Here is a 22,240-nt window from a genome sequence, read left to right as displayed (position 1 = left end):
GGTCCGGTTCTCCTAGGTGCTATAGTTTCGGAGAAAAAAATTGTTAAAGAAAAATTTTTTTTTCCTTTGTTCCCTTTAAACCGTTATAACTCGGCTCCTATTGGTCCGATCTGGACGAAAAAAATATGGGCGTAGAGGGCGCGACGAGCCCTTTCCAATGACCCCGGTCCGGTTCTCCTAGGTGCTATAGTTTCGGAGAAAAAAATTGTTAAAGAAAAATTTTTTTCTCCTTTGTTCCCTTTAAACCGTTATAACTCGGCTCCTATTGGTCCGATCTGGACGAAAAAAATATGGGCGTAGAGGGCGCGACGAGCCCTTTCCAATGACCCCGGTCCGGTTCTCCTAGGTGCTATACTTTCGGAGAAAAAAATTGTTAAAGAAAAATTTTTTTTCCTTTGATCCCTTTAAACCGTTATAACTCGTGACGTCACAGACGTCCGGAACAACGCCGTAGCGTCTGTCACCGATCGGTGACGTCACAGACGTCCGAAACAAAGCCGTACCGTCTGTTACCGATCGGTGACGTCACAGACCACCGAAACAACGCCGTACCGTCTGTCACCGATCGGTGACGTCACAGACCACCGAAACAACGCCGTACCGTCTGTCACCGATCGGTGACGTCACAGATCAGCGAAACAACGCCGGACCGTCTGTTACCAATCGGTGACGTCACAGACGTCCGGAACAACGCCGTACCTTCTGTCACCGATCGGTGACGTCACAGACCACCGAAACAACGCCGTAGCGTCTGTCACCGATCGGTGACGTCACAGACGTCCGAAACAAAGCCGTACCGTCTGTTACCGATCGGTGACGTCACAGACCACCGAAACAACGCCGTACCGTCTGTCGCCGATCGGTGACGTCACAGATCAGCGAAACAACGCCGTACCGTCTGTTACCAATCGGTGACGTCACAGACGTCCGAAACAAAGCCGTACCGTCTGTTACCGATCGGTGACGTCACAGACCACCGAAACAACGCCGTACCGTCTGTCACCGATCGGTGACGTCACAGATCAGCGAAACAACGCCGTACCGTCTGTTACCCATCGGTGACGTCACAGACGTCCGGAACAACGCCGTACCTTCTGTCACCGATCGGTGACGTCACAGACGTCCGGAACAAAGCCGTACCGTCTGTTACCGATCGGTGACGTCACAGACGTCCGGAACAACGCCGTTGCGTCTGTCACCGATCGGTGACGTCACAGACGTCAGAAACAACGCCGTAGCGTCTGCCACCAATCGGTGACGTCACAGACCACCGAAACAACGCCGTACCGTGTGTCATCGATCCGTGACGTCACAGTCCACCGAAACTTCGCCGTAGCGTCTGCGACCGATCGGTGACGTCACAGACCACCGAAACTTCGCCTTAGCGTCTGCGACCGATCGGTGACGTCACAGACCACCGAAACAACGCCGTACCGTCTGTCACCGATCGGTGACGTCACAGATGTCAGAAACAACGCCGTAGCGTCTGTCACCGATCGGTTACGTCACAGACGTCCGGAACAACGCCGTACCGTCTGCGACCGATCGATGACGTCACAGACCACCGAAACAACGCCGTACCGTCTGTCACCGATCGGTGACGTCACAGATGTCAGAAACAACGCCGTAGCGTCTGCCACCGATCGGTGACGTCACAGTCCACCGAAACTTCGCCGTAGCGTCTGCGACCGATCGGTGACGTCACAGACCACCGAAACTTCGCCGTAGCGTCTGCGACCGATCGGTGACGTCACAGACCACCGAAACAACGCCGTACCGTCTGTTACCGATCGGTGACGTCACGGACGTCCGGAACAACGCCGTACCGTCTGTGACCGATCGGTGACGTCACAGACCACCGAAACAACGCCGTACCGTCTGTCACCGATCGGTGACGTCACAGTCCACCGAAACAACGCCGTAGCGTCTGTCACCGATCGCTGACGTCACAGACCACCGAAACAACGCCGTACCGTCTGTCACCGATCGGTGACGTCACAGACGTCCGGAACAACGCCGTACCGTCTGTGACCGATCGGTGACGTCACAGACCACCGAAACAACGCCGTACCGTCTGTCACCGATCGGTGACGTCACAGTCCACCGAAACAACGCCGTAGCGTCTGTCACCGATCGCTGACGTCACAGACCACCGAAACAACGCCGTACCGTCTGTCACCGATCGGTGACGTCACAGATGTCAGAAACAACGCCTTAGCGTCTGCCACCGATCGGTGACGTCACAGACCACCGAAACAACGCCGTAGCGTCTGCCACCGATCGGTGACGTCACAGACGTCCGAAACTTCGCCGTAGCGTCTGCGACCGATCGGTGACGTCAGAGACCACCGAAACTTCGCCGTAGAGTCTGCGACCGATCGGTGACGTCACAGACCACCGAAACAACGCCGTACCGTCTGTCACCGATCGGTGACGTCACAAATCAGCGAAACAACGCCGTAGCGTCTGTCACCGATCGGTTACGTCACAGACGTCCGGAACAACGCCGTACCGTCTGCGACCGATCGATGACGTCACAGACCACCGAAACAACGCCGTACCGTCTGTCACCGATCGGTGACGTCACAGATGTCAGAAACAACGCCGTAGCGTCTGCCACCGATCGGTGACGTCACAGTCCACCGAAACTTCGCCGTAGCGTCTGCGACCGATCGGTGACGTCACAGACCACCGAAACTTCGCCGTAGCGTCTGCGACCGATCGGTGACGTCACAGACCACCGAAACAACGCCGTACCGTCTGTTACCGATCGGTGACGTCACGGACGTCCGGAACAACGCCGTACCGTCTGTGACCGATCGGTGACGTCACAGACCACCGAAACAACGCCGTACCGTCTGTCACCGATCGGTGACGTCACAGTCCACCGAAACAACGCCGTAGCGTCTGTCACCGATCGCTGACGTCACAGACCACCGAAACAACGCCGTACCGTCTGTCACCGATCGGTGACGTCACAGACGTCCGGAACAACGCCGTACCGTCTGTGACCGATCGGTGACGTCACAGACCACCGAAACAACGCCGTACCGTCTGTCACCGATCGGTGACGTCACAGTCCACCGAAACAACGCCGTAGCGTCTGTCACCGATCGCTGACGTCACAGACCACCGAAACAACGCCGTACCGTCTGTCACCGATCGGTGACGTCACAGATGTCAGAAACAACGCCGTAGCGTCTGCCACCGATCGGTGACGTCACAGACCACCGAAACAACGCCGTAGCGTCTGCCACCGATCGGTGACGTCACAGACGTCCGAAACTTCGCCGTAGCGTCTGCGACCGATCGGTGACGTCAGAGACCACCGAAACTTCGCCGTAGAGTCTGCGACCGATCGGTGACGTCACAGACCACCGAAACAACGCCGTACCGTCTGTCACCGATCGGTGACGTCACAAATCAGCGAAACAACGCCGTAGCGTCTGTCACCGATCGGTGAAGTCACAGACGTCCGAAACTTCGCCGTAGCGTCTGCGACCGATCGGTGACGTCACAGACCACCGAAACAACGCCATACCGTCTGTTACCGATCGGTGACGTTACAGACGTCCGGAACAACGCCGTACCGTCTTTCACCGATAGGTGACGTCACAGACGTCCGGAACAACGCCGTAGCGTCTGTCACCGATCGGTGACGTCACAGACGTCCGGAACAACGCCGTAGCGTCTGTCACCGATCGGTGACGTCACAAATCAGCGAAACAACGCCGTAGCGTCTGTCACCGATCGGTGAAGTCACAGACGTTCGAAACAACGCCGTTGCGTCTGTCACCGATCGGTGACGTCACAGACCACCGGAACAGCGCCGTAGCGTCTGCGACCGATCGGTGACGTCACAGTCCGCCGAAACTTCGCCGTAGCGTCTGCGACCGATCGGTGACGTCACAGACCACCGAAACTTCGCCGTCGCGTCTGCGACCGATCGGTGACGTCACAGACCACCGAAACAACGCCGTACCGTCTGTTACCGATCGGTGACGTCACGGACGTCCGGAACAACGCCGTACCGTCTGTGACCGATCGGTGACGTCACAGACCACCGAAACAACGCCGTACCGTCTGTCAGCGATAGGTGACGTCACAGACGTCAGAAACAACGCCGTAGCGTCTGCCACCGATCGGTGACGGCACAGACAACCGAAACAACGCCGTACCGTGTGTCATCGATCCGTGACGTCACAGTCCACCGAAACTTCGCCGTAGCGTCTGCCACCGATCGGTGACGGCACAGACCACCGAAACAACGCCGTACCGTGTGTCAGCGATAGGTGACGTCACAGACGTCCGGAACAACGCCGTAGCGTCTGTCACCGATCGGTGACGTCACAGACCACCGAAACTTCGCCATAGCGTCTGCGACCGATCGGTGACATCACAGACCACCGGAACAACGCCGTTGCGTCTGTCACCGATCGGTGACGTCACAGATGTCAGAAACAACGGCGTAGCGTCTGCCATCAATCGGTGACGTCACAGTCCACCGAAACAACGCCGCACCGTCTGTTACCGATCGGAGACGTCACAGACGTCCGGAACAGCGCCGTAGCGTCTGCGACCGATCGGTGACGTCACAGACCACCGAAACAACGCCGCACCGTCTGTTACCGATCGGAGACGTCACAGACGTCCGGAACAGCGCCGTAGCGTCTGCGACCGATCGGTGACGTCACAGACCATCGAAACAACGCCGGACCGTCTGTCACCGATCGGTGACGTCACAGATGTCAGAAACAACGCCGTAGCGTCTGCCACCGAACGGTGACGTCACAGACGTCCGAAACTTCGCCGTAGCGTCTGCGACCGATCGGTGACGTCAGAGACCACCGAAACTTCGCCATAGCGTCTGCGACCGATCGGTGACGTCACAGACCACCGAAACAACGCCGTACCGTCTGTCACCGATCGGTTACGTCACAGACGTCCGGAACAACGCCGTACCGTCTGCCACCGATCGGTGACGTCACAGACCACCGAAACAACGCCGTACCGTCTGTCACCGATCGGTGACGTCACAGATGTCAGAAACAACGCCGTAGCGTCTGCTACCGATCGGTGACGTCGCAGACGTCCGAAACTTCGCCGTAGCGTCTGCGACCGATCGGTGACGTCACAGACGTCCGGAACGGCGCCGTAGCGTCTGCGACCGATCGGTGACGTCACAGACCACCGAAACAACGCCGTACCGTCTGTCACCGATCGGTTACGTCACAGACGTCCGGAACAACGCCGTACCGTCTGCCACCGATCGGTGACGTCACAGACCACCGAAACAACGCCGTACCGTCTGTCACCGATCGGTGACGTCACAGATGTCAGAAACAACGCCGTAGCGTCTGCTACCGATCGGTGACGTCGCAGACGTCCGAAACTTCGCCGTAGCGTCTGCGACCGATCGGTGACGTCACAGACGTCCGGAACGGCGCCGTAGCGTCTGCGACCGATCGGTGACGTCACAGACCATCGAAACAACGCCGGACCGTCTGTCACCGATCGGTGACGTCACAGACGTCCGGAACAAAGCCGTACCGTCTGTTACCGATCGGTGAGGTCACAAATCAGCGAAACAACGCCGTAGCGTCTGTCACCGATCGGTGAAGTCACAGACGTTCGAAACAACGCCGTAGCGTCTGTCACCGATCGGTGAGGTCACAGACCACCGAAACAACGCCGTACCGTCTGTTACCGATCGGTGACGTCACAGACGTCCGGAACAACGCCGTTGCGTCTGTCACCGATCGGTGACGTCACAGACGTCAGAAACAACGCCGTAGCGTCTGCCACCAATCGGTGACGTCACAGCCCACCGAAACAACGCCGTACCGTCTGTGACCGATCGGTGACGTCACAGACCACCGAAACAACGCCGTACCGTCTGTCACCGATCGGTGACGTCACAGATGTCAGAAACAACGCCGTAGCGTCTGTCACCGATCGGTTACGTCACAGACGTCCGGAACAACGCCGTACCGTCTGCGACCGATCGGTGACGTCACAGACCACCGAAACAACGCCGTACCGTCTGTCACCGATCGGTGACGTCACAGATGTCAGAAACAACGCCGTAGCGTCTGCCACCGATCGGTGACGTCACAGTCCACCGAAACTTCGCCGTAGCGTCTGCGACCGATCGGTGACGTCACAGACCACCGAAACAACGCCGTACCGTCTGTCACCGATCGGTGACGTCACAGTCCACCGAAACAACGCCGTTGCGTCTGTCACCGATCGGTGACGTCACAGACCACCGAAACAACGCCGTACCGTCTGTCACCGATCGGTGACGTCACAGATGTCAGAAACAACGCCGTAGCGTCTGCCACCGATCGGTGACGTCACAGACGTCCGAAACTGCGCCGTAGCGTCTGCGACCGATCGGTGACGTCACAGACCACCGAAGCAACGTCGTACGGTCTGTCACCGATCGGTGACGTCACAAATCAGCGAAACAACGCCGTAGCGTCTGTCACCGATCGGTGAAGTCACAGACGTCCGAAACTTCGCCGTAGCGTCTGCGACCGATCGGTGACGTCACAGACCACCGAAACAACGCCATACCGTCTGTTACCGATCGGTGACGTTACAGACGTCCGGAACAACGCCGTACCGTCTTTCACCGATAGGTGACGTCACAGACGTCCGGAACAACGCCGTAGCGTCTGTCACCGATCGGTGACGTCACAGACGTCCGGAACAACGCCGTAGCGTCTGTCACCGATCGGTGACGTCACAGATGTCAGAAACAAGGCCGTAGCGTCTGCCACCGATCGGTGACGTCACAGACCACCGAAACTTCGCCGTAGCGTCTGCGACCGATCGGTGACGTCACAGTCCACCGAAACAACGCCGTAGCGTCTGTCACCGATCGGTGACGTCACAGATGTCAGAAACAACGGCGTAGCGTCTGCCACCGATCGGTGACGTCACAGTCCACCGAAACTTCGCCGTAGCGTCTGCCACCGATCGGTGACGTCACAGTCCACCGAAACTTCGCCGTAGCATCTGCGACCGATCGGTGACGTCACAGACCACCGAAGCAACGCCGTACAGTCTGTCACCGATCGGTGACGTCACAGATCAGCGAAACCACGCCGTACCGTCTGTTACCGATCGATGACGTCACAGACGTCCGGAACAACGCCGTACCGTCTGCCACCGATCGGTGACGTCACAGACGTCCGAAACAACTCTGTATCGTTTGCCAGAGGGCCTGGCCACTAATTTGTGACAGACGTTCGGACGTTGTTTCGGTGGCCTGTGAGGTCACCGATCGGTGGCAGACGGTACGGCGTTGTTTCGGTGGTCTGTGACGCCACCGATCGGTGGCAGACGGTACGGCGTTGTTTCGGTGGTCTGTGACGTCACCGATCGGTCGCAAACGCTACGGCGTTGTTTCGGTGGACTGTGACGTCACGGATCGATGACACACGGTACGGCGTTGTTTCGGTGGTCTGTGACGTCACCGATCGGTCGCAGACGGCACGGCGTTGTTTCGGTGGACTGTGACGTCACCGATCGGTCTCAGACGCTACGGCGAAGTTTCGGACGTCTGTGACGTCACCGATCAGTGACAGACGGTACGGCGTTGTTCCGGACGTCTGTGACATTACCGATCGGTGACAGACGCTACGATGTTGTTTCGGTGGACTGTGACGTCACCGATCGGTGACAGACGGTACGGAGTTGTTTCGGTGGTCTGTGACGTCACCGATCGCTAACAGACGGTACGGCGTTGTTTCTGTGGTCTGTGACGTCACCGATCGGTCTCAGACGCTACGGCGAAGTTTCGGACGTCTGTGACGTCACCGATCCGTGACAGACGGTACGGCGTTGTTCCGGACGTCTGTGACATTACCGATCGGTGACAGACGCTAAGATGTTGTTTCGGTGGACTGTGACGTCACCGATCGGTGACAGACGGTACGGAGTTGTTTTGGTTGTTTGTGACGTCACCGATCGGTCGCAGAAGCTACGGCGAAGTTTCGGTGGTCTGTGACGTCACCGATCGTTGGCAGACGCTATGGCGTTGTTTCTGACATCTGTGACGTCACCGATCGGTAACAGACGGTACGGCGTTGTTTCGGTGGTATGTGACGTCACCGATCGGTCGCAGACGCGACGGCGTTGTTTCGGTGGACTGTGACGTCACGGATCGATGACACACGGTACGGCGTTGTTTCGGTGGTATGTGACGTCACCGATCGGTCGCAGACGCTACGGCGAAGTTTCGGTGGTCTGTGACGTCACCGATCGGTCGCAGACGCTACGGCGAAGTTTCGGTGGACTGTGACGTCACGGATCGATGACACACGGTACGGCGTTGTTTCGGTGGTCTGTGACGTCACCGATCGGTGGCAGACGCTACGCCGTTGTTTCTGACATCTGTGACGTCACCGGTCGGTGACAGACGGTACGGCGTTGTTTCGGTGGACTGTGACGTCACCGATCGGTGGAAGACGCTACGGCGTTGTTCCGGACGTCTGTGACGTCACCGATCGGTAACAGACGGTACGGCGTTGTTTCGGTGGTCTGTGACGTCACCGATCGGTGACAGACGCTACGCCGTTGTTTCTGAAATCTGTGACGTCACCGGTCGGTGACAGACGGTACGGCGTTGTTTCGGTGGTCTGTGACGTCACCGATCGATGGAAGACGCTACGGCGTTGTTCCGGACGTCTGTGACGTCACCGATCGGTAACAGACGGTACGGCGTTGTTTCGGTGGAGTGTGACGTCACCGATCGGTAACAGACGGTACGGCGTTGTTTCGGTGGTCTGTGACGTCACCGATCGGTGACAGACGCTACGCCGTTGTTTCTGAAATCTGTGACGTCACCGATCGGTAACAGACGGTACGGCGTTGTTTCGGTGGTCTGTGACGTCACCGATCGGTGACAGACGCTACGCCGTTGTTTCTGACATCTGTGACGTCACCGATCGGTGACAGACGGTACGGCGTTGTTTCGGTGGTCTGTGACTTCACCGATCGGTCGCAGACGCTACGGCGAAGTTTCGGACGTCTGTGACGTTACCGATCGGTGACAGACGCTACGATGTTGTTTCGGTGGACTGTGACGTCACCGATCGGTGACAGACGGTACGGCGAAGTTCCGGACGTCTGTGACGTCACCGATCGGTCGCAAACGCTACGGCGTTGTTTCGGTGGACTGTGACGTCACGGATCGATGACACACGGTACGGCGTTGTTTCTGACATCTGTGACGTCACCGATCGGTGATAGACGGTAAGGCGTTGTTTCGGCGGTCTGTGACGTCACCGATCGGTCGCAAACGCTACGGCGTTGTTTCGGTGGACTGTGACGTCACGGATCGATGACACACGGTATGGCGTTGTTTCGGTGGTCTGTGACGTCACCGATCGGTCGCAGACGCTACGGCGAAGTTCCGGACGTCTGTGACGTCACCGATCGGTCGCAGACGCTACGGCGAAGTTTCGGACGTCTGTGACGTCACCGATCGGTAACAGACGCTACGGCGAAGTTTCGGTGGACTGTGACGTCACCGATCGGTAACAGACGCTACGGCGAAGTTTCGGACGTCTGTGACGTCACCGATCGGTGACAGACGGTACGGCGTTGTTCCGGACGTCTGTGACGTCACCGATCGGTGGCAGACGCTACGCCGTTGTTCCGGACGTCCGTGACGTCACCGATCGGTCGCAGACGCTACGGCGAAGTTCCGGACGTCCGTGACGTCACCGATCGGTCGCAGACGCTACGGCGAAGTTTCGGACGTCTGTGACGTCACCGATCGGTGACAGACGGTACGGCGTTGTTCCGGACGTCTGTGACGTCACCGATCGGTCACAGACGGTACGGCGTTGTTTCGGTGGTCTGTGACGACACCGATCGGTGGCAGACGCTACAGCGTTGTTTCGGTGGTCTGTGGCGTCATCGATCGGTCGCAGACGCTACGGCGAAGTTTCGGTGGTCTGTGACGTCACCGATCGGTCGCAGACTCTACGGCGAAGTTTCGGACGTCTGTGACGTCACCGATCGGTGACGGACGGTACGGCGTTGTTCCGGACGTCTGTGGCGTCACCGATCGGTCACCGACGGTACGGCGTTGTTTCGGTGGTCTGTGACGTCACCGATCGGTCGCAGACGCTACGGCGAAGTTTCGGTGGTCTGTGACGTCACCGATCGGTCGCAGACGCTACGGCGAAGTTTCGGTGGACTGTGACGTCACCGATCGGTCGCAGACGGTACGGCGTTGTTCCGGACGTCTGTGACGTCACCGATCGGTGACAGACTCTACGGCGTTATTTCGGTGGACTGTGACGTCACCGATCGGTGACAGACGGTACGGCGTTGTTTCTGTGGTTTGTGACGTCACCGATCGGTCTCAGACGCTACGGCGAATTTTCGGTGGTCTGTGACGTCACCGATCGGTCGCAGACGCTACGGCGAAGTTTCGGACGTCTGTGACGTCACCGATCGGTAACAGACGGTACGGCGTTGTTTCGGTGGTCTGTGACGTCACCGATCGGTGGCAGACGCTACGCCGTTGTTTCTGACATCTGCGACGTCACCGATCGGTGATAGACGGTAAGGCGTTGTTTCGGCGGTCTGTGACGTCACCGATCGGTCGCAAACGCTACGGCGTTGTTTCGGTGGACTGTGACGTCACGGATCGATGACACACGGTACGGCGTTGTTTCGGTGGTATGTGACGTCACCGATCGGTCGCAGAAGCTACGGCGAAGTTTCGGTGGACTGTGACGTCACGGATCGATGACACACGGTACGGCGTTGTTTCGGTGGTCTGTGACGTCACCGATCGGTCGCAGACGCTACGGCGAAGTTTCGGACGTCTGTGACGTCACCGATCGGTAACAGACGGTGCGGCGTTGTTTCGGTGGTCCGTGACGTCACCGATCGGTGGCAGACGCTACGGCGTTGTTCCGGACGTCTGTGACGTCACCGATCGGTGACAGACGGTAAGGCGTTGTTTCGGTGGTCCGTGACGTCACCGATCGGTGGCAGACGCTACGCCGTTGTTTCTGACATCTGTGACGTCACCGATCGGTGACAGACGGTACGGCGTTGTTTCGGTGGTCTGTGACGTCACCGATCGGTGGCAGACGCTACGGCGTTGTTCCGGACGTCTGTGACGTCACCGATCGGTCGCAGACGCTACGGCGAAGTTTCGGACGTCTGTGACGTCACCGATCGGTGACAGACGGTACGGCGTTGTTTCGGTGGTCTGTGACGTCACCGATCGGTGGCAGACGCTACGCCGTTGTTTCTGACATCTGTGACGTCACCGATCGGTGACAGACGGTAAGGCGTTGTTTCGGTGGTCTGTGACGTCACCGATCGGTCGCAGACGCTACGGCGAAGTTTCGGTGGTCTGTGACGTCACCGATCGGTCGCAGACGCTACGGCGAAGTTTCGGACGTCTGTGACGTCACCGATCGGTGACAGACGGTACGGCGTTGTTCCGGACGTCTGTGACGTCACCGATCGGTAACGGACGGTACGGCGTTGTTTCGGTGGTCTGTGACGTCACCGATCGGTGGCAGACGCTACGGCGTTGTTTCGGTGGACTGTGACGTCACAGATCGATGACACACGGTACGGCGTTGTTTCGGTGGTCTGTGACGTCACCGATCGGTGACAGACGGTACGGCGTTGTTCCGGACGTCTGTGACGTCACCGATCGGTCACAGACGGTACGGCGTTGTTTCGGTGGTCTGTGACGTCACCGATCGGTGGCAGACGCTACAGCGTTGTTTCGGTGGTCTGTGACGTCATCGATCGGTCGCAGACGCTACGGCGAAGTTTCGGTGGTCTGTGACGTCACCGATCGGTCGCAGACGCTACGGCGTTGTTTCGGCGGTCTGTGACGTCACCGATCGGTCGCAAACGCTACGGCGTTGTTTCGGTGGACTGTGACGTCACGGATCGATGACACACGGTACGGCGTTGTTTCGGTGGTATGTGACGTCACCGATCGGTCGCAGACGCTACGGCGAAGTTTCGGTGGTCTGTGACGTCACCGATCGGTCGCAGACGCTACGGCGAAGTTTCGGTGGACTGTGACGTCACGGATCGATGACACACGGTACGGCGTTGTTTCGGTGGTCTGTGACGTCACCGATCGGTGGCAGACGCTACGGCGTTGTTTCTGACATCTGTGACGTCACCGATCGGTGACAGACGGTACGGCGTTGTTCCGGTGGTCTGTGACGTCACCGATCGGTCGCAGACGCTACGGCGAAGTTTCGATGGTCTGTGACGTCACCGATCGGTCGCAGACGCTACGGCGTTGTTTCGGTGGTCTGTGACGTCACCGATCGGTGACAGACGGTACGGCGCTGTTCCGGACGTCTGTGACGTCACCGATCGGTCACAGACGCTACGGCGTTGTTTCTGACATCTGTGACGTCACCGATCGGTGACAGACGGTACGGCGTTGTTCCGGTGGTCTGTGACGTCACCGATCGGTCGCAGACGCTACGGCGAAGTTTCGATGGTCTGTGACGTCACCGATCGGTCTCAGACGCTACGGCGAAGTTTCGGTGGTCTGTGACGTCACCGATCGGTCGCAGACGCTACGGCGAAGTTTCGGACGTCTGTGACGTCACCGATCGGTAACAGACGGTACGGCGTTGTTTCGGTGGTCTGTGACGTCACCGATCGGTGGCAGACGCTACGCCGTTGTTTCTGACATCTGCGACGTCACCGATCGGTGATAGACGGTAAGGCGTTGTTTCGGCGGTCTGTGACGTCACCGATCGGTCGCAAACGCTACGGCGTTGTTTCGGTGGACTGTGACGTCACGGATCGATGACACACGGTACGGCGTTGTTTCGGTGGTATGTGACGTCACCGATCGGTCGCAGAAGCTACGGCGAAGTTTCGGTGGTCTGTGACGTCACCGATCGGTCGCAGACGCTACGGCGAAGTTTCGGTGGACTGTGACGTCACGGATCGATGACACACGGTACGGCGTTGTTTCGGTGGTCTGTGACGTCACCGATCGGTGGCAGACGCTACGGCGTTGTTTCCGACATCTGTGACGTCACCGATCGGTGACAGACGGTACGGCGTTGTTCCGGTGGTCTGTGACGTCACCGATCGGTCGCAGACGCTACGGCGAAGTTTCGGACGTCTGTGACGTCACCGATCGGTAACAGACGGTGCGGCGTTGTTTCGGTGGTCCGTGACGTCACCGATCGGTGGCAGACGCTACGGCGTTGTTCCGGACGTCTGTGACGTCACCGATCGGTCGCAGACGCTACGGCGAAGTTTCGGACGTCTGTGACGTCACCGATCGGTGACAGACGGTACGGCGTTGTTTCGGTGGTCTGTGACGTCACCGATCGGTGGCAGACGCTACGCCGTTGTTTCTGACATCTGTGACGTCACCGATCGGTCGCAGACGCTACGGCGAAGTTTCGGACGTCTGTGACGTCACCGATCGGTGACAGACGGTACGGCGTTGTTTCGGTGGTCTGTGACGTCACCGATCGGTGGCAGACGCTACGCCGTTGTTTCTGACATCTGTGACGTCACCGATCGGTCACAGACGGTACGGCGTTGTTTCGGTGGTCTGTGACGTCACCGATCGGTGGCAGACGCTACAGCGTTGTTTCGGTGGTCTGTGACGTCATCGATCGGTCGCAGACGCTACGGCGAAGTTTCGGTGGTCTGTGACGTCACCGATCGGTCGCAGACGCTACGGCGTTGTTTCGGCGGTCTGTGACGTCACCGATCGGTCGCAAACGCTACGGCGTTGTTTCGGTGGACTGTGACGTCACGGATCGATGACACACGGTACGGCGTTGTTTCGGTGGTATGTGACGTCACCGATCGGTCGCAGACGCTACGGCGAAGTTTCGGTGGTCTGTGACGTCACCGATCGGTCGCAGACGCTACGGCGAAGTTTCGGTGGACTGTGACGTCACGGATCGATGACACACGGTACGGCGTTGTTTCGGTGGTCTGTGACGTCACCGATCGGTGGCAGACGCTACGGCGTTGTTTCTGACATCTGTGACGTCACCGATCGGTGACAGACGGTACGGCGTTGTTTCGGTGGTCTGTGACGTCACCGATCGGTCGCAGACGCTACGGCGAAGTTTCGATGGTCTGTGACGTCACCGATCGGTCGCAGACGCTACGGCGTTGTTTCGGTGGTCTGTGACGTCACCGATCGGTGACAGACGGTACGGCGCTGTTCCGGACGTCTGTGACGTCACCGATCGGTCACAGACGCTACGGCGTTGTTTCTGACATCTGTGACGTCACCGATCGGTGACAGACGGTACGGCGTTGTTCCGGTGGTCTGTGACGTCACCGATCGGTCGCAGACGCTACGGCGAAGTTTCGATGGTCTGTGACGTCACCGATCGGTCTCAGACGCTACGGCGAAGTTTCGGTGGTCTGTGACGTCACCGATCGGTCGCAGACGCTACGGCGAAGTTTCGGACGTCTGTGACGTCACCGATCGGTAACAGACGGTACGGCGTTGTTTCGGTGGTCTGTGACGTCACCGATCGGTGGCAGACGCTACGCCGTTGTTTCTGACATCTGCGACATCACCGATCGGTGATAGACGGTAAGGCGTTGTTTCGGCGGTCTGTGACGTCACCGATCGGTCGCAAACGCTACGGCGTTGTTTCGGTGGACTGTGACGTCACGGATCGATGACACACGGTACGGCGTTGTTTCGGTGGTATGTGACGTCACCGATCGGTCGCAGAAGCTACGGCGAAGTTTCGGTGGTCTGTGACGTCACCGATCGGTCGCAGACGCTACGGCGAAGTTTCGGTGGACTGTGACGTCACGGATCGATGACACACGGTACGGCGTTGTTTCGGTGGTCTGTGACGTCACCGATCGGTGGCAGACGCTACGGCGTTGTTTCCGACATCTGTGACGTCACCGATCGGTGACAGACGGTACGGCGTTGTTCCGGTGGTCTGTGACGTCACCGATCGGTCGCAGACGCTACGGCGAAGTTTCGGACGTCTGTGACGTCACCGATCGGTAACAGACGGTGCGGCGTTGTTTCGGTGGTCCGTGACGTCACCGATCGGTGGCAGACGCTACGGCGTTGTTCCGGACGTCTGTGACGTCACCGATCGGTCGCAGACGCTACGGCGAAGTTTCGGACGTCTGTGACGTCACCGATCGGTGACAGACGGTACGGCGTTGTTTCGGTGGTCTGTGACGTCACCGATCGGTGGCAGACGCTACGCCGTTGTTTCTGACATCTGTGACGTCACCGATCGGTGACAGACGGTACGGCGTTGTTTCGGTGGTCTGTGACGTCACCGATCGGTGGCAGACGCTACGGCGTTGTTCCGGACGTCTGTGACGTCACCGATCGGTCGCAGACGCTACGGCGAAGTTTCGGACGTCTGTGACGTCACCGATCGGTGACAGACGGTACGGCGTTGTTTCGGTGGTCTGTGACGTCACCGATCGGTGGCAGACGCTACGCCGTTGTTTCTGACATCTGTGACGTCACCGATCGGTCGCAGACGCTACGGCGAAGTTTCGGACGTCTGTGACGTCACCGATCGGTGACAGACGGTACGGCGTTGTTTCGGTGGTCTGTGACGTCACCGATCGGTGGCAGACGCTACGCCGTTGTTTCTGACATCTGTGACGTCACCGATCGGTGACAGACGGTACGGCGTTGTTTCGGTGGTCTGTGACGTCACCGATCGGTGGCAGACGCTACGGCGTTGTTCCGGACGTCTGTGACGTCACCGATCGGTCGCAGACGCTACGGCGAAGTTTCGGACGTCTGTGACGTCACCGATCGGTGACAGACGGTACGGCGTTGTTTCGGTGGTCTGTGACGTCACCGATCGGTGGCAGACGCTACGCCGTTGTTTCTGACATCTGTGACGTCACCGATCGGTGACAGACGGTACGGCGTTGTTTCGGTGGTCTGTGACGTCACCGATCGGTCGCAGACGCTACGGCGAAGTTTCGGTGGTCTGTGACGTCACCGATCGGTCGCAGACGCTACGGCGAAGTTTCGGACGTCTGTGACGTCACCGATCGGTGACAGACGGTACGGCGTTGTTCCGGACGTCTGTGACGTCACCGATCGGTAACGGACGGTACGGCGTTGTTTCGGTGGTCTGTGACGTCACCGATCGGTGGCAGACGCTACGGCGTTGTTTCGGTGGACTGTGACGTCACAGATCGATGACACACGGTACGGCGTTGTTTCGGTGGTCTGTGACGTCACCGATCGGTGACAGACGGTACGGCGTTGTTCCGGACGTCTGTGACGTCACCGATCGGTCACAGACGGTACGGCGTTGTTTCGGTGGTCTGTGACGTCACCGATCGGTGGCAGACGCTACAGCGTTGTTTCGGTGGTCTGTGACGTCATCGATCGGTCGCAGACGCTACGGCGTAGTTTCGGTGGTCTGTGACGTCACCGATCGGTGGCAGACGCTACGCCGTTGTTTCTGACATCTGTGACGTCACCGATCGGTGACAGACGGTACGGCGTTGTTTCGGTGGTCTGTGACGTCACCGATCGGTCGCAGACGCTACGGCGAAGTTTCGGTGGTCTGTGACGTCACCGATCGGTCGCAGACGCTACGGCGAAGTTTCGGACGTCTGTGACGTCACCGATCGGTGACAGACGGTACGGCGTTGTTCCGGACGTCTGTGACGTCACCGATCGGTAACGGACGGTACGGCGTTGTTTCGGTGGTCTGTGACGTCACCGATCGGTGGCAGACGCTACGGCGTTGTTTCGGTGGACTGTGACGTCACAGATCGATGACACACGGTACGGCGTTGTTTCGGTGGTCTGTGACGTCACCGATCGGTGACAGACGGTACGGCGTTGTTCCGGACGTCTGTGACGTCACCGATCGGTCACAGACGGTACGGCGTTGTTTCGGTGGTCTGTGACGTCACCGATCGGTGGCAGACGCTACAGCGTTGTTTCGGTGGTCTGTGACGTCATCGATCGGTCGCAGACGCTACGGCGAAGTTTCGGTGGTCTGTGACGTCACCGATCGGTCGCAGACGCTACGGCGTTGTTTCGGCGGTCTGTGACGTCACCGATCGGTCGCAAACGCTACGGCGTTGTTTCGGTGGACTGTGACGTCACGGATCGATGACACACGGTACGGCGTTGTTTCGGTGGTATGTGACGTCACCGATCGGTCGCAGACGCTACGGCGAAGTTTCGGTGGTCTGTGACGTCACCGATCGGTCGCAGACGCTACGGCGAAGTTTCGGTGGACTGTGACGTCACGGATCGATGACACACGGTACGGCGTTGTTTCGGTGGTCTGTGACGTCACCGATCGGTGGCAGACGCTACGGCGTTGTTTCTGACATCTGTGACGTCACCGATCGGTGACAGACGGTACGGCGTTGTTCCGGTGGTCTGTGACGTCACCGATCGGTCGCAGACGCTACGGCGAAGATTCGATGGTCTGTGACGTCACCGATCGGTCGCAGACGCTACGGCGTTGTTTCGGTGGTCTGTGACGTCACCGATCGGTGACAGACGGTACGGCGCTGTTCCGGACGTCTGTGACGTCACCGATCGGTCACAGACGGTGCGGCGTTGTTTCGGTGGTCCGTGACGTCACCGATCGGTGGCAGACGCTACGGCGTTGTTCCGGACGTCTGTGACGTCACCGATCGGTCGCAGACGCTACGGCGAAGTTTCGGACGTCTGTGACGTCACCGATCGGTGACAGACGGTACGGCGTTGTTTCGGTGGTCTGTGACGTCACCGATCGGTGGCAGACGGTACGGCGTTGTTTCGGTGGTCTGTGACGTCACCGATCGGTGGCAGACGCTACGCCGTTGTTTCTGACATCTGTGACGTCACCGATCGGTGACAGACGGTACGGCGTTGTTCCGGACGTCTGTGACGTCACCGATCGGTCACGGACGGTACGGCGTTGTTTCGGTGGTCTGTGACGTCACCGATCGGTGGCAGACGCTACGGCGTTGTTTCGGTGGACTGTGACGTCACAGATCGATGACACACGGTACGGCGTTGTTTCGGTGGTCTGTGACGTCACCGATCGGTCGCAGACGCTACGGCGAAGTTTCGGACGTCTGTGACGTCACCGATCGGTGACAGACGGTACGGCGTTGTTTCGGTGGTCTGTGACGTCACCGATCGGTCGCAGACGCTACGGCGAAGTTTCGGACGTCTGTGACGTCACCGATCGGTGACAGACGCTACGGCGTTGTTCCGGACGTCCGTGACGTCACGAGTTATAACGGTTTAAAGGGATCAAAGGAAAAAAAATTTTTCTTTAACAATTTTTTTCTCCGAAACTATAGCACCTAGGTGAACCGGACCGGGGTCACTGGAAAGGGCTCGTCGCGCCCTCTACGCCCATATTTTTTTCGTCCAGATCGGACCAATAGGAGCCGAGTTATAACGGTTTAAAGGGAACAAAGGAAAAAAAAATTTTTCTTTAACAATTTTTTTCTCCGAAACTATAGCACCTAGGTGAACCGGACCGGGGTCACTGGAAAGGGCTCGTCGCGCCCTCTACGCCCATATTTTTTTCGTCCAGATCGGACCAATAGGAGCCGAGTTATAACGGTTTAAAGGGAACAAAGGAAAAAAAAATTTTTCTTTAACAATTTTTTTCTCCGAAACTATAGCACCTAGGAGAACCGGACCGGGGTCATTGGAAAGTGCTCGTCGCGCCCTCTACGCCCATATTTTTTTCGTCCAGATCGGACCAATAGGAGCCGAGTTATAACGGTTTAAAGGGAACAAAGGAAAAAAAAATTTTTCTTTAACAATTTTTTTCTCCGAAACTATTGCACCTAGGAGAACCGGACCGGGGTCATTGGAAAGGGCTCGTCGCGCCCTCTACGCCCATATTTTTTTCGTCCAGATCGGACTAATAGGAGCCGAGTTATAACGGTTTAAAGGGAACAAAGGAAAAAAAAATTTTTCTTTAACAATTTTTTTCTCCGAAACTATAGCACCTAGGAGAACCGGACCGGGGTCATTGGAAAGGGCTCCTCGCGCCCTCTACGCCCATATTTTTTTCGTCCAGATCGGACCAATAGGAGCCGAGTTATAGCGGTTTAAAGGGAACAAAGGAAAAAAAAATTTTTCTTTAACAATTTTTTTCTCCGAAACTATAGCACCTAGGAGAACCGGACCGGGGTCATTGGAAAGGGCTCGTCGCGCCCTCTACGCCCATATTTTTTTGGTCCAGATCGGACCAATAGGAGCCGAGTTATAACGGTTTAAAGGGAACAAAGGAAAAAAAAATTTTTCTTTAACAATTTTTTTCTCCGAAACTATAGCACCTAGGAGAACCGGACCGGGGTCACTGGAAAGGGCTCGTCGCGCCCCCTACGCCCATATTTTTTTCGTCCAGATCGGACCAATAGGAGCCGAGTTATAACGGTTTAAAGGGAACAAAGGAAAAAAAAATTTTTCTTTAACAATTTTTTTCTCCGAAACTATAGCACCTAGGAGAACCGGACCGGGGTCATTGGAAAGGGCTCGTCGCGCCCTCTACGCCCATATTTTTTTCGTCCAGATCGGACCAATAGGAGCCGAGTTATAACGGTAAAAGGGAACAAAGGAAAAAAAAATTTTTTTTTTAACAATCTTTTTCTCCGAAACTATAGCACCTAGGAGAACCGGACCGGGGTCATTGGAAAGGGCTCGTCGCGCCCTCTACGCCCATATTTTTTTCGTCCAGATCGGACCAATAGGAGCCGAGTTATAACGGTTTAAAGGGAACAAAGGAAAAAAAAATTTTTCTTTAACAATTTTTTTCTCCGAAACTATAGCACCTAGGAGAACCGGACCGGGGTCATTGGAAAGGGCTCGTCGCGCCCTCTACGCCCATATTTTTTTCGTCCAGATCGGACCAATAGGAGCCGAGTTATAACGGTTTAAAGGGAACAAAGGAAAAAAAAATTTTTCTTTAACAATTTTTTTCTCCGAAACTATAGCACCTAGGAGAACCGGACCGGGGTCATTGGAAAGGGCTCGTCGCGCCCTCTACGCCCATATTTTTTTCGTCCAGATCGGACCAATAGGAGCCGAGTTATAACGGTTTAAAGGGAACAAAGGAAAAAAAAATTTTTCTTTAACAATTTTTTTCTCCGAAACTATAGCACCTAGGAGAACCGGACCGGGGTCATTGGAAAGGGCTCGTCGCGCCCTCTACGCCCATATTTTTTTCGTCCAGATCGGACTAGTAGGAGCCGAGTTATAACGGTTTAAAGGGAACAAAGGAAAAAAAAATTTTTCTTTAACAATTTTTTTCTCCGAAACTATAGCACCTAGGAGAACCGGACCGGGGTCATTGGAAAGGGCTCGTCGCGCCCTCTACGCCCATATTTTTTTCGTCCAGATCGGACTAATAGGAGCCGAGTTATAACGGTTTAAAGGGAACAAAGGAAAAAAAAATTTTTCTTTAACAATTTTTTTCTCCGAAACTATAGCACCTAGGAGAACCGGACCGGGGTCATTGGAAAGGGCTCGTCGCGCCCTCTACGCCCATATTTTTTTCGTCCAGATCGGACCAATAGGAGCCGAGTTATAACGGTTTAAAGGGAACAAAGGAAAAAAAAATTTTTCTTTAACAATTTTTTTCTCCGAAACTATAGCACCTAGGAGAACCGGACCGGGGTCATTGGAAAGGGCTCGTCGCGCCCTCTACGCCCATATTTTTTTCGTCCAGATCGGACCAACAGGAGCCGAGTTATAACGGTTTAAAGGGAACAAAGGAAAAAAAAATTTTTATTTAACAATTTTTTTCTCCGAAACTATAGCACCTAGGAGAACCGGACCGGGGTCGTTGGAAAGGGCTCGTCGCGCCCTCTACGCCCATATTTTTTTCGTCCAGATCGGACCAATAGGAGCCGAGTTATAACGGTTTAAAGGGAACAAAGGAAAAAAAAATTTTTCTTTAACAATTTGTTTCTCCGAGACTATAGCACCTAGGAGAACCGGACCGGGGTCATTGGAAAGGGCTCGTCGCGCCCTCTACGCCCATATTTTTTTCGTCCAGATCGGACCAATAGGAGCCGAGTTATAACGGTTTAAAGGGAACAAAGGAAAAAAAAATTTTTCTTTAACAATTTTTTTCTCCGAAACTATAGCACCTAGGACAACCGGACCGGGGTCGTTGGAAAGGGCTCGTCGCGCCCTCTACGCCCATATTTTTTTCGTCCAGATCGGACCAATAGGAGCCGAGTTATAACGGTTTAAAGGGAACAAAGGAAAACAATATTTTTCTTTAACAATTTTTTTCTCCGAAACTATAGCACCTAGGAGAACCGGACCGGGGTCATTGGAAAGGGCTCGTCGCGCCCTCTACGCCCATATTTTTTTCGTCCAGATCGGACCAATAGGAGCCGAGTTATAACGGTTTAAAGGGAACAAAGGAAAAAAAAATTTTTCTTTAACAATTTTTTTCTCCGAAACTATAGCACCTAGGAGAACCGGACCGGGGTCATTGGAAAGGGCTCGTCGCGCCCTCTACGCCCATATTTTTTTCGTCCAGATCGGACCAATAGGAGCCGAGTTATAACGGTTTAAAGGGAACAAAGGAAAAAAAAATTTTTATTTAACAATTTTTTTCTCCGAAACTATTGCACCTAGGAGAACCGGACCGGGGTCATTGGAAAGGGCTCGTCGCGCCCTCTGCGCCCATATTTTTTTCGTCCAGATCGGACCAATAGGAGCCGACTTATAACGGTTTAAAGGGAACAAAGGAAAAAAAAATTTTTCTTTAACAATTTGTTTCTCCGAGACTATAGCACCTAGGAGAACCGGACCGGGGTCATTGGAAAGGGCTCGTCGCGCCCTCTACGCCCATATTTTTTTCGTCCAGATCGGACCAATAGGAGCCGAGTTATAACGGTTTAAAGGGAACAAAGGAAAAAAAAATTTTTCTTTAACAATTTTTTTCTCCGAAACTATAGCACCTAGGAGAACCGGACCGGGGTCATTGGAAAGGGCTCGTCGCGCCCTCTACGCCCATATTTTTTTCGTCCAGATCGGACCAATAGGAGCCGAGTTATAACGGTTTAAAGGGAACAAAGGAAAAAAAAATTTTTCTTTAACAATTTTTTTCTCCGAAACTATAGCACCTAGGAGAACCGGACCGGGGTCATTGGAAAGGGCTCGGCGCGCCCTCTACGCCCATATTTTTTTCGTCCAGATCGGACCAATAGGAGCCGAGTTATAACGGTTTAA

This window comes from Vespula vulgaris, chromosome 3 (genome assembly GCF_905475345.1).
Source record: "Vespula vulgaris chromosome 3, iyVesVulg1.1, whole genome shotgun sequence".
Lineage (NCBI taxonomy): Eukaryota > Metazoa > Arthropoda > Insecta > Hymenoptera > Vespidae > Vespula > Vespula vulgaris.
Note: the sequence above shows the minus strand (reverse complement) of the source record.